At 41.3% G+C, this 16,663-nt stretch overlaps 1 long non-coding RNA gene across 2 annotated transcripts in view; it reads right to left on the bottom strand.

Annotated features, from left to right (window-relative positions):
* Positions 1–1,283: 1,283 nt before the first annotated feature.
* The window catches only part of LOC140214226 (uncharacterized), a 35,147-nt gene continuing 19,767 nt past the window's right edge, over positions 1,284–16,663 (bottom strand). Inside the window, exons 2-3 of one of the 2 annotated variants that reach the window (XR_011891157.1) lie at positions 4,641–4,830; positions 1,284–2,849 (exon numbers count right to left, since the gene is read on the bottom strand). This is a non-coding gene — a long non-coding RNA (uncharacterized lncRNA). Of the gene's footprint in view, positions 2,850–4,640; positions 5,165–16,663 lie in introns of those variants that run through there. The other variant, XR_011891156.1, reaches the window with a different exon arrangement.

Below are 16,663 nucleotides of genomic sequence, written 5' to 3' on the forward strand. Positions count from 1 at the left end.
AAGCCGACCCGGCCTACCTCTAAGACACCAGCCCCCCCTTCGCTCTTTTGCCGCAAGAGGGGCCGACCTCTATAGAGGTCGCGCGGCAAAAGATCGGGGGGGGGGGGCTGGTCTCTTAGAGGTGGGCCGAGTCGTCGCTTTCTCTACGGGGAGGGGGGTCGGGTCTCTTAGAGGTGGGCCGGGTCGTCGCTTTCTCTAGGGGGGGTTTTGGTCTTTAGTCTCGGGGGGAGTTTTGGGGTCTTTTACAGGTAGGTTGCCTCTTGGGGTGTTACGTGGTCGTCTTCTGGGGGTGTTACGAGAACGGAGTCTTCGTCGCCGTTCTCCTTGCGGTGCGCTTCGCGTGGGGGTGCGCTTCGCACTTCCCACAAAAGCAGCAGGTATCCACCCTCTTAGGATACCCGGGGGATAGCGAGAGGAAATAGTGTGCACCATGACACAAAACTCCCTCTTATCCGCCACATTCCGGCGGCCGAGAGCACAGCTGGGTGCCGGAACTCCCAGTTCCGCCAGCCAGCTGCACGGCGACGTAGATCCCAGGGGGTCACCTGTGTCGTTGTGCCGACGTCCGCCTTCAATCCGCGCACTGGCCATGCGTACGCCGGTACTACGATGCAGGAGGTCCTCTGGGGTCCGAGACCCAGCCTTAACGGTCCACCTCGAACCTTCATGGATGGCACTTTGAGCCCCGGCATCGCTGCCTTTTTTTTTTTCAGCGATGCAAGCACCGGGATTCGAACTGCCGTCCTGAAGGATACGAGATCAACACTCAAGCCGCTCGACTACCGGAACGGCACATCAAACGCTGTTTATTTGTCGACCAGTAGCTTGGCCAGCTGGGCCGCTATTGCTGCCTAGCTGGCCACACAGTTCGTTCTGCCGACAACATACCACATGCTCTATCCGCGTGCTCATGTGCACATTACGCTACACTCTGCGTACACTTTGCAGCAGCGTAGCGGAACTGTATCCGGCGTCACTGAACACGCTGTAGTTATTTGAATCCTTGACCCGGTTTAGTAGCACTGGGAGGAGCGGTTATAGCAAGCTGTTGAATTCGTTTTATGAGAAGACCCACGTCCCCCTTTGACAGAATTACTTGTCGATTGACTGGCGACACTCGGACGCTTGTCCACGCTGAAAGAAAATGCTAGCGAAGAGAGACCAGACACGTACGGGCGTTAATTCCACAGACCGTAACTTTATTTCGAAGCTCTTAACCATTCGTACACCAGTAAAAGCATTCCTCCGGCCCTGTAAAAAAACAAAATTGAGGGACGATCAAAAACTGAACATTCTCACCTTAATTTACGCCGTATACATGCGCGCACATGACGCCGGAAGTGCAAATTTCTCACAAATATGACATCGAATTCATTACTAGAACGACAGGTGCCGGGAATAGAAAGTAACGCTGGCAGGGGAAAACACATACTATCACAAATTCTTAGTGGCAATTCCGAAGTCCTGGAGATCTTAAACCCAGAAGGCTGTATCTGTGCGAGAAACAACGAAATCCATTCTAGAGGTATGTTTGGAACAGCTTAACGGAAGCCTCCGGCTAATAAGCACGGCGCACGGCTGTTCGCGAAGATTGTGGAACGCGAGAGAAAAGTACGCGGAAAAACTACAGAACAGCCCGAAAGTACTTCCGATGCTCAACAAGCGTTTTCATTCTTATACGGCGATTGCTTAACATGCTAATGTCACGCGTAAGTTTGCCTGCTACACAACACAGGCGCCAGTTCAGAGTGATAAATTATCCCGACGTCTATTTTACTCAACCTGCGGTATGCCTCCCAGATGAACTCAAAATTTTATAGTAGTGTGGTGTGGTGTGGTGTCCTTTCAGGCTTCGTTATCCATTGCTGCAGTTTTTCAAGTACTTTGAAGAGTTCGCTGTTCAGAGCATCCAACAACACAGACACCAAACGTATTTGGGCGCATTAAACCCTGCAATGCCCAAACAGCGTTCTACACGAAATACGTACAACTTGATTTCTCGTCATGGAGCGCATACTTATACTGAAGATAGCTTCAGCAAACATAACGAGCACTGCAGCTAGTAGTTACATTGCAGCCGAGTTTCACACGTGAACAACTTAGGAATGTATGTCGCTACTTCTGTTTCACGTGCAGAAATTTGAAATTCAGTCTCGAACGGCGCAGCAATCGGATGGCGCGTTATGCATTGCAGGGTTAAAAGGATCCTGAACAAAGCTCTTCGCTTATTGAATAACAGTAGGCGAATAACATACGCCACCGCGAAAGTCTCCGGCTAATTTTGCAGTCGTACGTGGGTTCTTCGTTATTTCAGCTAGCCATGCACTCCACCAACATTCCACTCCTTATCTTCCCCTCCCCCTCCCCCCTTACCAACTATATAACTCGGTAAGCCGCCGTGCTATCGGTGCTCTATTTCGAAGACCCGCCCGTAACTCACCTCAAGCTACCCAGGACGTACCCCGTAAACACTTATTAGTTCGAGTCGTGGTACGTGAAGTGTAAGACATCTTGCACGTCATGGGCGTTACACGTCGCCGTCGTCTTCTGGCCTTTTGGCCTGCGGTGTTTTCAGACTTTATTTTTGTGTGTGCGGAACCAAGCGCTTGTCGTAATTTTCAGCAACGGTGCGAATGGCCACGTCGTCGTGACAGTGAAAGTGGCCGCTCTGACGCAAGTTCGAAACCTGGCGTTCGAGCTGAACCTCTCCAGTCTGGGTCATGGCTGCTCGGTGGCTCGCGCACCAGGTTGCTTCAGATCGAGGGATTCTCCGAAGTCCGTGGTGGGGAGATCCTCCGGTGAGCATCCGGATCCTCCGGAGAACTTCCGGTGAGCACGCTGCTCTGGAACTGTAACAAAAAAATAAAGAAAAAATTGAGTGGGCTGGCAACTCCTTCAGGCAGAAATAAATGATTGCCGCGCGTTTCAGTTGTCAGAAATTCGCATACTGTTCGATGCCAAGTTGGTGCTACGAAAAGTGGGAGGGCGAAATTTACAGACCCTGCTTCCTAGCGCCGCTGACGCAGCATATAGCCCAATTATAGTCCATTTTATTTATGTATTTAATTTTTTATTTATTTGCAGTATCTAACAGGCTGCTGATCGGATCAATATGTAAGGGGGCTTTACGTGGTTAGTAATATGGTGACGAGTACTGAAAGAAACATACATATATTGGCTATGTACGAAAAATAATACAATATCAATGCTCTTAGTCAAGCGAATACACAACAGAGCTCATATAAACTAGACGACTGGACATTATCTAAACTTTTGAACGCCACAACGTTCTCGTGCTGTTGCGCATGCATCTAGTTGGCGTTTCGTTTCAAAAGCACAGATCTACCCACGTGCTACATAGGGGACAATTCCAGCCAGAATATATACGCTATTTCATGGCCCGCCTTAATAATGCCAAAGAACTGAATATTTCAAATAGGAACCTGTCAGTGGCACGCTGCTCATTTGTGAAGCGAGCCAGTGTGTGTCAAAAGCACGAGTCCAAGTAATGAATCGGCGGAGTATGAATTCCGATACAGAAACGAGTGCTTCTTATCTGCTCCAATTGCAAGGCTCACATTAAGCTAGCTGAAGGAGATGCTTCATACGCAGACCCGCAATTACGTACTGTTAACTTGAGGGCCTAAGTTTAGCCAATGGGCTTTAACTAGATTTTAATTCTGAACCACTGCACCATCAGCATAAATACAAACCTGATCAGAAAATAACGGAATTGAATTTCTGGTGAGGTAGGTACACGGAATATAATTGCTATGTAGCCTCTGTTTAAGCATGTAGCAATTGTCTCTAGTGTAGGTTTTGGTGTCTTCATTCAAATCGCATAAACAAATGCAGGTGAACTTGGGAACGGGATGATATGTCCGAGTATTTTCAGAATTGTTCACGTTTGAAACTACGCTGATGCTGCCCCCAATTGTGATTTACTCGTTTCAGTACTAGCAAATTATTCCGAAGCTCAGGATTAGACCGAAAATGTTCAGCTCACCAAGGAAAAGTAGTTTACAGCATGCGTTCGTTTCTAATCAGACTTTTTCACTTTTCTGTGCTGCGCTCTGTCGCATGCCGCTGGCAACGCTTTGGAAGGGAGCCGGGGCTTTCGCCCTTCGATTTGTGCAGCTGCACCCATGTTGAGTCTGCGTCGGTTAGGCGTTTCGTCGATCGCGGCTGGCTTCTTCATGGTAGCAATGTCGTACCTGGAAGCCACGTCGCAATCATCGACCACCGGATGAGCAAGCCTGAGGGCTCTCTCGTGCCAGCAATGCGGCTGTTGAAGGCGTGCCGAGTTCCGTCTGCGGACGCGGCTGCCTTAGAGTTTGTTGTCGCTGATTTCAGCAGTTGAAACTCTCTTTGTATAATTTTTACACATATTTTAGACCTCACGCATATTGAATAAGTCTTAGCGCGCAGCCTTGCGTGTCGGATTAGCCAAAGCGGTGCATTTGTTTACATTGACATCTACATCCACAGGTCGTTGATTGTTAGTGTGGAATGTAGAAATGGTGCATCGCTGACATGAAATGTGAAAATGTAGCAAAACGTACACATCTGCAAATATCAGCGGCCGGGTCAATTAAACAATATACTTTTGCACTTAGAAATGCTGAGCAAGAAGGTTCAACCTTGCTGGACATCCTGGCCAACCGACATCCAAAATGGAGCATCCGGCTGCGCGAGGACAACAGAGTGTGCTGCAGCCTTGCCAGTGGCATGAACACTGTGTCACGTACGTTGCTCGCAGCTGCTACATGTGGCTTGACATGAGCATGCTGCAGGAGATGTTCACCTCGCTGCCAAAGAAGTCAGGTCGACCTGGGATGATGCCAATGCAACAGTGAGAATGACATGTACTCGTCTTTCTGAGTTTATTGAACAATTGACCAGGCTAAACAGTTACAGCCCCATTAGAGAGCAATCAGGAGTAAGTTTGTGCCGTTCATTCCTTTATTTCAATAAACAACGGATTACCACAGGGGTACTATATGGCCTGCAAGCACTACAGCATGGGTCCATGTAAAAGCTAGTGCAAAAGAGCCTTACCTTTAGGTTTGTCTTTGACATGACTGTCAAAACCTTTTGCAGTCGTTAGTAGTGTTATATAGCATAACCAGCATGAAACATTTGAAACAACTTTGCCCCTACAATACACCAGGTAATAGGTGTGACGGCTGTGGGCAGTCTATGAAAACGACCTATCCGCTGTTCTTTATACGACATGACTCAATGCGAAGCAAACCCCCGACCTCTGTGCAAAACTGTCAGTGGCATTCCATGAAAATAAATGGCACCATATGTTCTCGCCTACTCTTAACTGCTAAATGCACTTCCCAATGCCTATTGGATTGAATTTCCGGGCGACATGTCTACTGATGATGATGCCTGCTGCTGATGATATTTAACTTCAGTGATGTTTATATCCTTCATGCAGATGTAGCCTTGCTAAACCAACCCATTTTTGACTGACGTCCTAAATTGATTTTGTCCAACAGGCCACCAGGGCGGGCATCGTCATCATGACGGTCCATCGACCCAACTATGACATCTTCACCATAACGACGCGAGGTGGATCGCCGTCTGCAGTAAACAGCCGTGTCGACAGGCACACTACTTTAATATACTGCCAACTGCGTTGGCGGATAGGCAAAGAAAGTTGACGGCAGCACATGCTCCCATAAAGCTAGGGCTAAAATTAAACAATTAAACCTAGCTGGACGACTTTTATCGAAAGAATAATTCACAGACGGAGAAGTCAGATGACATGCGATGTCACTCATTTATTCATGAGTGAATGTCATTCCCCCTTAAGAGAGAGAGAGAGCAAATGATAAAGGAAAGGTAGGGAGGTTAACCAGGACTGAGCCCGGTTGGCTACCCTACACTGGGGAAAGGGAAAAGGGGACGGAAAGATTAAAAGAAGAGAAAGTCTACTGGGGATATCGTTAGTACACTTTTACTGACATTTCATCACGTGATGAATAAACTTGTTTGTGTACATTACATTGCACTTTAACATCAGAAGCATATAGCCTTTAAAATAATTTCTCCGGTTGCTTTATAAAATCAAACAGCTCAGATTCAACGCATAGATCATTCCCCCTGGAAATAAATTTTATTGACAATGATTAACGCGATGAATTAACGATTTGCGTAAATTACTTTCCGCGTTAAAAGCAAAAGCCTATAAGCATTTAAATATTCTCTCCGCCTTATTTTATAATTTCTCACAGCTAAATTCAATACATACATCATTCCACAAGTAAATGCGTTTTTAATGACAATTATTTGCGTGACGAATAAACGATTCTGCGTAAGTTACTTTCCGCGTTAAAAGCAGAGGCCTACAACACTTGAGAATATTTTCTCCGCCGTGTTTTATAACTTCTAACAGCTCAGATTAAAAGCATAGATCATTCCACCAGCAAATGCACTTTTACTGACAATAACTTACTCGATAAAAAACAAAACAAATTTCCATGAGTTACTTTCCACGTTAAAGCCAGAAGCCTATAGCCCTTATAGAATAATATCTCCGCTTACTTTAAATGTTCCATCGTCTCAGATTCAACGCATAGATCATTCCCCAGGAAATTATCTATTACTGACAATTATTTATTCGATGAATAACCGAATTTCTGTAAATAACTTTCTGCGTTAAAACAAGAAGCTCATAGCCCCTTTGAAGCTTTAAAACACGGTGGAGAGATTATTCTAACAGATCAGATTCAACGCATAAATCATTCCTCCAGTAAATGCAATTTCACTGAAAATTACTTACGCGATAAAAAAAAACGAATTTGCAGAAATTACTTTCCGTGTTAAAAGCAGAGTGCTATAGCCCTTTAGAATAATCTCTCCATTTGCTTTATAACTTCTAACAACTAAGATTGACAGCATAGATCATTCCCCCAGCAAATAAACTTTTACTGATAATTATTTAGGCGACGAATAAACGAAATAGCATAAATTGGCTTCCCCTTTAAAAGCATACGCCTATAGCCTTTAGAATATTCTTTTATCACTTTTCCTAACAGCTCAGATTCAACGCATAAATTATTCCCACCTGAAAGTCCCTTTTTCAAACAATTATTTAAGCGATGAAAAAACTAATTTGCGCAAATTAGTTTCCCCGTTAGGAGCAGAACCCATTAGCCCTTTAGAATATTAGCGCCAATGTGTTCTATCGCTATTCCTAACAGCTCAGATTCAACGCATAGATCAATCACACCCGAAAGTCACTTTCTGAGAAAATTATTTACTCGACTAACAAACGAATTTCCACAAATAAGTTGTCACGTAAAAAGGAGAAGCCTCTAGCCCTTTAGAATATTAACGCGACCTCTATCACTTTTCCTAACAGCGCCAAATCAACGCATAGATCATTCTCACCCTCAAGTCCCCTTTTTCAGACAATTATTTAAGCGATGACAAAACGAATTTGCGCAAATTAGTTTCCCCGTTAGGAGCAGAACGCATTAGCCCTTTAGAATATTAGCGCCAATGTGTTCTATCGCTTTTCCTAACAGCTCAGATTCAACGCATAGAGCAATCCCACCTGAAAGTCACTTTCTGAGAAAATCATTTACTCGACTAACAAACGAATTTCCACATATAATTTGTCACGTAAAAAGGAGAAGCCTGTAGCCCTTTAGAATATTAACGCGACCTCTATCACTTTTCCTAACAGCACCGAATCAACGTATAGATCATTCTCACCCTCAAGTCCCCTTTTTCGGACAATTATTTAAGCGATGACAAAACGAATTTGCGCAAATTAATTTCCCCGTTAGAACCAGAACGCGTTAGCCCTTTAGAATATTAGCGCCACTGTGTTCTAAGGCTTTTCCTAACAGCTCAGATTCAACGCATAGATCAATCCCACCCGAAAGTTACTTTCTGAGCAAATTATTTACTCGACTAGCAAACGAATTTCCACAAATAATTTGCCACGTAAGAAGGAGAAGCCTCTAGCCCTTTAGAATATTAACCCCACCTCTTTATCATTTTCGCTAACAGCACCGAATCAACGCATAGATCATTCTCACCCTGAAGTCCCCTTTTTCAGACAATTATTTAAACAATGAAAAAACGAATTCGCGCAAATTAGTTTCCCCGTTAGGAGCAAAACGCGTTAGCCCTTTAAATATTAGCGCAAATGTGCTCTATCGCATTTCCTAATAAACGAATTTGCGCAAATAAATTAAAGAGGAAAGAACATCAGCCTATAATAGTATAGTTCTAAGTGAAGCTCAATTAGCACCCATCCATCACTTCCCCTGCAAAGCATGTTTACAGAACTAGCTTACCTGAATAATAAACGAATTTGCAGAAGTAAATTTTAGGGGAAGGAACATCAGCCTATAGTAGTATAGTTCTATGTGAAGCTCAAATACCACCCATCCATCACTGCCCCTGCAAAGCATGTTTACAGATACCAGCTTAACTGATAACTAAACGAATTTGCGCAAGTAACTTATAGGGAAAAGAACATCAGCCTTTGATAGTATAGTTCTATGTGAAGCTCAAATACCACCCATATATCACTTCCCCTGCAAAGCATGTTTACAGATACTAGCTTAACTGATTAATAAACGAATTTGCATAAGTAAATTATAGGAGAAAGAACATCAGCCTATAATAGTATAGTTCTATGTGAAGCTAAATTTCCACCCCCCTGACACTTCCCCTGCAAAGCATGTTTACAGATACTAGCTTAACTGATTATTAAACGAATTTGCGCAAGTAAATTATAGGGGAAAGAACATCAGCCTATAATACTATAGTTCTATGTGAAGCTCAAGTTCCACACATCCATCACTGCCCCTGCAAGGCATGTTTACAGATACTAGCTTAACTGATTAATAAACGAATTTGCGCAAATAAATTATAGGGGAAAGAACATCAGCCTATATTAGTATAGTTCTAAGTGAAGCTCAAATACCACCCATCCATCACTTCCCCTGCAAAGCATGTTTACAGATACTAGCTCGACTGATTAATAAACGAATTTGCACAAGTAAACTATAGGGAAAGAAAATCAGCCTATAATAGTATAGTTCCATGTGAAGCTCAAGTTCCACACATCCATCACTGCCCCTGCAAAGCATGTTTACAGGTACTAGCTTAACTGATTAATAAACGAATTTGCGCAAGTAAATTATAGGGGAATGAACATCAGCCCATAATAGTACAGATCTATGTGAAGCTCAAATATCACCCATCCCTCACATCCCCTGCGAAGCATGTTTACAGATACTAGCTTAACTGAATAATAAACGAATTCGCGCAAGTAAATTATAGGGGAAAGAGCATCAGCCTATAATAGTATAGTTCCATGTGAAGCTCAAATTCCACCTCTCCATCACTGCCCCTGCAAAGCATGTTTACAGATACTAGCTTAACTGATTAATAAACGAACTCGCGAAAGTAAATTATAGGGGAAAGAACATCAGCCTGTAGTAGTATAGTTCTATGTGAAGCTCAAATACCACCCATCTATCACTTGCCCTGCAAAGCATGTTTACAGATACTAGCTTAGCTGATTAATAAACGAATTTGCACAAGTAAATTATAGGGGAAAGAACATCAGCCTATAATAGTATAGTTCTATGTGAAGCTCAAATACCACCCATCCGTCACTTCCCCTGCAAAGCATGTTTACAGATACTAGCTTAACTGATTAATAAACGAATTTGCGCAAGTAAATTATAGCGAAAAAAACATCATTCTATAATAGTGTAGTTCTATGTGAAGCTCAAATACCACCCGTCCATCACTTCCCCTGCAAAGCATGTTTACAGATACTAGCTTAACTGATTAATAAACGAATTTGCACAAGTAAACTATAGGGGAAAAACATCAGCCTATTATAGTGTAGTTCTATGTGAAGCTCCAATATCACCCATCCATCACATCCCCTGCGAAGCATGTTTACAGATACTAGCTTAACTGATTATTAAACGAATTCGCGCAAGTAAATTATAGGGGAAAGAGCGTCAGCCTATAATAGTATAGTTCCATGTGAAGCTCAAATTCCACCCCTCCATCACTGCCCCTGCAAAGCATGTTTACATATACTAACTTAACTGATTAATAAACGAATTCGCGCAAGTAAATTATAGGGGAAAGAGCATCAGCCTATTATAGTGTAGTCCTATGTGAAGCTCAAATTCCACCCCTCCATCACTGCCCCTGCAAAGCATGTTTACAGAAACTAGCTTAACTGAATAATAAACGAATTTGCGCAAGTAAATTTTAGGGGGAAGAATATCAGCCTATATTAGTGTAGTTCTATGTGAAGCTCAAATACCACCCATCCATCACTTCCCCTGCAAAGCATGTTTACAGATACTAGCCTAACTGATTAATAAACGAATTTGCGCAAGTAAATATAGGCGAAAGAACATCAGCCTATAATGGTATAGTTCCATGTGAAGGTCAAATTCCACCCATCCATCACTGCCCATGCATAGCATGTTTACAAATACTAGCTGAACTGATTAATAAACTAATTTGCGCAAGTAAATTATCGGGGAAAGAACATCAGCCTATAATAGTATAGTTCTAAGTGAAGCTCAAATACCACCCATCCATCACTTCCCCTGCAAAGCATGTTTGCAGATACTAGCTCGACTGATTAATAAACGAATTTGCACAAGTAAACAATAGGGGAAAGAACATCAGCCTATAATAGTATCGTTCCATGTGAAGCTCAAGTTCCACACATCCATAACTGCCCCTGCAAAGCATGTTTACAGATACTAGCTTAACGGATTAATGAACGAATTTGCGCGAGTAAATAATAGGGGAAAGAACATCAGTTTATAATAGTATAGTTCTATGTGAAGCTCAAATACCACCCATCCATCACTTCCCCTGCAAAGCATGTTTACAGATACTAGCTTAACTGATTAATAAACGAATTTGCACAAGTAAACAATAGGGGAAAGAACATCAGCCTATAATAGTATCGTTCCATGTGAAGCTCAAGTTCCACACATCCATAACTGCCCCTGCAAAGCATGTTTACAGATACTAGCTTAACGGATTAATGAACGAATTTGCGCGAGTAAATAATAGGGGAAAGAACATCAGTTTATAATAGTATAGTTCTATGTGAAGCTCAAATACCACCCATCCATCACTTCCCCTGCAAAGCATGTTTACAGATACTAGCTTAACTGATTAATAAACGAATTTGCACAAGTAAACTATAGGGGAAGGAATATCAGCCTATTATAGTGTAGTTCTATGTGAAGCTCAAGTACCACCCGTCCATCACATCCCCTGCAAAGCATGTTTACAGATACTAGCTTAACTGATTAATAAATGAATTTGCGCAAGTAAATTATAGGGGAAAGAATATCAGCCCATAATAGTATAGTTCTATGTGAAGCTCAAATACCACCCATCCGTCACTTCCCCTGCAAAGCATGTTTGCAGATACTAGCTTAACTGATTATTAACGAATTTGCGCAGGTAAATTATAGGGGAAAAAACATCAGCCTATAATAGTATAGTTCCATGTGAAGCTCAAGTTCCACACATCCATCACTGCCCCTGCAAAGCATGTTTACAGGTACTAGCTTAACTGATTAATAAACGAATTTGCGCAAGTAAATTATAGGGGAATGAACATCAGCCCATAATAGTACAGATCTATGTGAAGCTCAAATACCACCCATCCGTCACTTCCCCTGCAAAGCATGTTTGCAGATACTAGCTTAAATGATTATTAACGAATTCGCGCAAGTAAATTATAGGGGAAAGAACATCAGCCTATAATAGTATAGTTCTAAGTGAAGCTCAAATACCACCCATCCATCACTTCCCCTGCAAAGCATGTTTACAGATACTAGCTCGACTGATTAATAAACGAATTTGCACAAGTATACTATAGGGGAAAGAAAATCAGCCTATAATAGTATATTTCCATGTGAAGCTCAAGTTCCACACATCCATCACTGCCCCTGCAAAGCATGTTTACAGATACTAGCTTAACTGATTATTAAACGAATTTGCGCAAATTATGGGGGAAAGACCATCAGCCTATAATAGTATAGTTCTAAGTGAAGCTGAAATACCACCCATCCATCACTTCCCCTTCAAAGCATGCTTACAGATAGTAGCTTGACTGATTAATAAACGAATTTGCACAAGTAAACTATAGAGGAAGGAACATCAGCCTATTATAGTATAGTTCTATGTGAAGCTCAAATGCCACCTATCCATCATTGCCCCTGCAAAGCATGTTTACAGATACTAGCTTAACTGATTAATAAACGAATCTGCGAAAGTAAATTATAGGGGAAAGAACATCATCCTATAATAGTATAGTTCTATGTGAAGCTCAAATACCACCCATCCATCCTATCCCCTGCAAAGCATGTTTACCGATACTAGCTTAACTGATTATTAACGAATTTGCGCACGTAAATTATAGGGGAAAGAACATCAGGCTATAATAGTATAGTTCTATGTGAAGCTAAAATACCACCCATCCATCCTATCCCCTGCAAAGCATGTTTACCGATACTAGCTTACCTGATTAATAAACGAATTTGCGCAAATAAATAATAGGGGAAAGAACATCAGCCTATAATAGTATAGTTACATGTGAAGCTCAAGTTCCACCCATCCATCGCCACCCCTGCAAAGGATGTTCACCGATACCAGCTTAACTGATTAATAAACGAATTTGCGCAAATAAATTATAGGGCAAAGAACATCAGCCTATAATAGTATAGTTACATGTGAAGCTCAAGTTCCACCCATCCATCACTGCCCCTGCAAAGCATGTTTACCGATACTAGCTTAACTGTTTAATAAACGAATTTGCGCAAATAAATTATAGGGGAAAGAGCATCAGCCTTTAATAGTATAGTGCTAAGTGGAGCTCAAATATCACCCATCCATCACTTCCCCTGCAAAGCATGCTTACAGATACTAGCTCGACTGATTAATAAACAAATTTGCACATGTAAACTATAGGGGAAAGAACATCATACCTATAATAGTATAGTTCCATGTGAAGCTCAAGTTCCACACATCCATCACTGCCCCTGCAAAGCATGTTTACAGATACTAGCTTAACTGATTAATAAACGAATTTGCGCAAATAAATTATAGGGGAAAGAACATCAGCCTATAATAGTATAGTTCTAAGTGAAACTCAATTTGCACCCATCCAACACTTCCTCTGGAAAGCATGTTTACAGATACTAGCTTAACTAATTATTTAACGAATTTGCACAAGTAAATTATAGGGGAAAGAACATCAGCCTATAATAGTATAGTGCCACGTGAAGCTCAAGTTCCACACATCCATCACCGCCCCTGCAAAGCAAGTTTACAGATACTAGCTTAACTGAATAATAAACGAATTTGCGCAAGTAAATTTTGGCCGAAAAAACATCAGCTTATAATAGTGTAGTTCTATGTGAAGCTCAAATACCACCCATCCATCACATCCCCTGCAAAGCATGTGTACAGATACTAGCTTAACTCATTAATAAACGAATTTGCACAAGTAAACTATAGGGGAAAAACATCAGGCCATTATAGTGTAGTTCTATGTGAAGCTCAAAATATCACCCATCCCTCACATCCCCTGCGAAGCATGTTTACAGATACTAGCTTAACTGAATAATAAACTAATTCGCGCAAGTAAATTATAGGGGAAAGAGCATCAGCCTATAATAGTATAGTTCCATGTGAAGCTCAAATTCCACCCCTCCATCACTGCCACTGCAAAGCATGTTTACAGATACTAGCTTAACTGATTAATAAACGAACTCGCGAAAGTAAATTATAGGGGAAAGAACATCAGCCTGTAGTAGTATAGTTCTATGTGAAGCTCAAATACCACCCATCTATCACTTGCCCTGCAAAGCATGTTTACAGATACTAGCTTAGCTGATTAATAAACGAATTTGCACAAGTAAATTATAGGGTAAAGAACATCAGCCTATAATAGTATAGTTCTATGTGAAGCTCAAATACCACCCATTCGTCACTTCCCCTGCAAAGCATGTTTGCAGATACTAGCTTAACTGATTATTAACGAATTCGCGCAAGTAAATTATAGGGGAAAGAACATCAGCCTATAATAGTATAGTTCTAAGTGAAGCTCAAATACCACCCATCCATCACTTCCCCTGCAAAGCATGTTTACAGATACTAGCTCGACTGATTAATAAACGAATTTGCACAAGTAAACTATAGGGGAAAGAAAATCAGCCTATAATAGTATATTTCCATGTGAAGCTCAAGTTCCACACATCCATCACTGCCCCTGCAAAGCATGTTTACAGATACTAGCTTAACTGATTAATAAACGAATTTGCGCAAATTATGGGGGAAAGACCATCAGCCTATAATAGTATAGTTCTAAGTGAAGCTGAAATACCACCCATCCATCACTTCCCCTTCAAAGCATGCTTACAGATACTAGCTTGACTGATTAATAAACGAATTTGCACAAGTAAACTATAGAGGAAGGAACATCAGCCTATTATAGTATAGTTCTATGTGAAGCTCAAATGCCACCTATCCATCATTGCCCCTGCAAAGCATGTTTACAGATACTAGCATAACTGATTAATAAACGAATCTGCGAAAGTAAATTATAGGGGAAAGAACATCAGCCTATAATAGTATAATGTGAAGCTCAAATACCACCCATCCATCCTATCCCCTGCAAAGCGTGTTTACCGATACTAGCTTAACTGATTATTAACGAATTTGCGCACGTAAATTATAGGGGAAAAAACATCAGCCTATAATAGTATAGTTCTATGTGAAGCTCAAGTTCCACCCATCCATCCTATCCCCTGCAAAGCATGTTCACCGATACCAGCTTAACTGATTAATAAACGAATTTGCGCAAATAAATTATAGGGCAAAGAACATCAGCCTATAATAGTATAGTTACATGTGAAGCTCAAGTTCCACCCATCCATCACTGCCCCTGCAAAGCATGTTTACCGATACTAGCTTAACTGTTTAATAAACGAATTTGCGCAAATAAATTATAGGGGAAAGAGCATCAGCCTTTAATAGTATAGTGCTAAGTGGAGCTCAAATATCACCCATCCATCACTTCCCCTGCAAAGCATGCTTACAGATACTAGCTCGACTGATTAATAAACAAATTTGCACATGTAAATTATAGGGGAAAGAACATCATACCTATAATAGCATAGTTCCATGTGAAGCTCAAGTTCCACACATCCATCACTGCCCCTGCAAAGCATGTTTACAGATACTAGCTTAACTGATTAATAAACGAATTTGCGCAAATAAATTATAGGGGAAAGAACATCAGCCTATAATAGTATAGTTCTAAGTGAAACTCAATTTGCACCCATCCAACACTTCCCCTGGAAAGCATGTTTACAGATACTAGCTTAACTAATTATTTAACGAATTTGCACAAGTAAATTATAGGGGAAAGAACATCAGCCTATAATAGTATAGTGCCACGTGAAGCTCAAGTTCCACACATCCATCACCGCCCCTGCAAAGCAAGTTTACAGATACTAGCTTAACTGATTAATAAACGAATTTGCGCAAGTAAATTTTGGCGGAAAAAACATCAGCTTATAATAGTGTAGTTCTATGTGAAGCTCAAATACCACCCATCCATCACATCCCCTGCAAAGCATGTGTACAGATACTAGCTTAACTCATTAATAAACGAATTTGCACAAGTAAACTATAGGGGAAAAACATCAGGCCATTATAGTGTAGTTCTATGTGAAGCTCAAATATCACCCATCCCTCACATCCCCTGCGAAGCATGTTTACAGATACTAGCTTAACTGAATAATAAACGAATTCGCGCAAGTAAATTATAGGGGAAAGAGCATCAGCCTATAATAGTATAGTTCCATGTGAAGCTCAAATTCCACCCCTCCATCACTGCCCCTGCAAAGCATGTTTACAGATACTAGCTTAACTGATTAATAAACGAACTCGCGAAAGTAAATTATAGGGGAAAGAACATCAGCCTGTAGTAGTATAGTTCTATGTGAAGCTCAAATACCACCCATCTATCACTTGCCCTGCAAAGCATGTTTACAGATACTAGCTTAGCTGATTAATAAACGAATTTGCACAAGTAAATTATAGGGTAAAGAACATCAGCCTATAATAGTATAGTTCTATGTGAAGCTCAAATACCACCCATTCGTCACTTCCCCTGCAAAGCATGTTTACAGATACTAGCTTAACTGATTAATAAACGAATTTGCGCAAGTAAATTATAGCGAAAAAAACATCGTTCTATAATAGTGTAGTTCTATGTGAAGCTCAAATACCACCCGTCCATCACTTCCCCTGCAAAGCATGTTTACAGATACTAGCTTAACTGATTAATAAACGAATTTGCACAAGTAAACTATAGGGGAAAAACATCAGCCTATTATAGTGTAGTTCTATGTGAAGCTCCAATATCACCCATCCATCACATCCCCTGCGAAGCATGTTTACAGATACTAGCTTAACTGATTATTAAACGAATTCGCGCAAGTAAATTATAGGGGAAAGAGCGTCAGCCTATAATAGTATAGTTCCATGTGAAGCTCAAATTCCACCCCTCCATCACTGCCCCTGCAAAGCATGTTTACATATACTAACTTAACTGATT

The sequence above is a fragment of the Dermacentor andersoni genome, chromosome 11 (genome assembly GCF_023375885.2).
Source record: "Dermacentor andersoni chromosome 11, qqDerAnde1_hic_scaffold, whole genome shotgun sequence".
NCBI lineage: Eukaryota > Metazoa > Arthropoda > Arachnida > Ixodida > Ixodidae > Dermacentor > Dermacentor andersoni.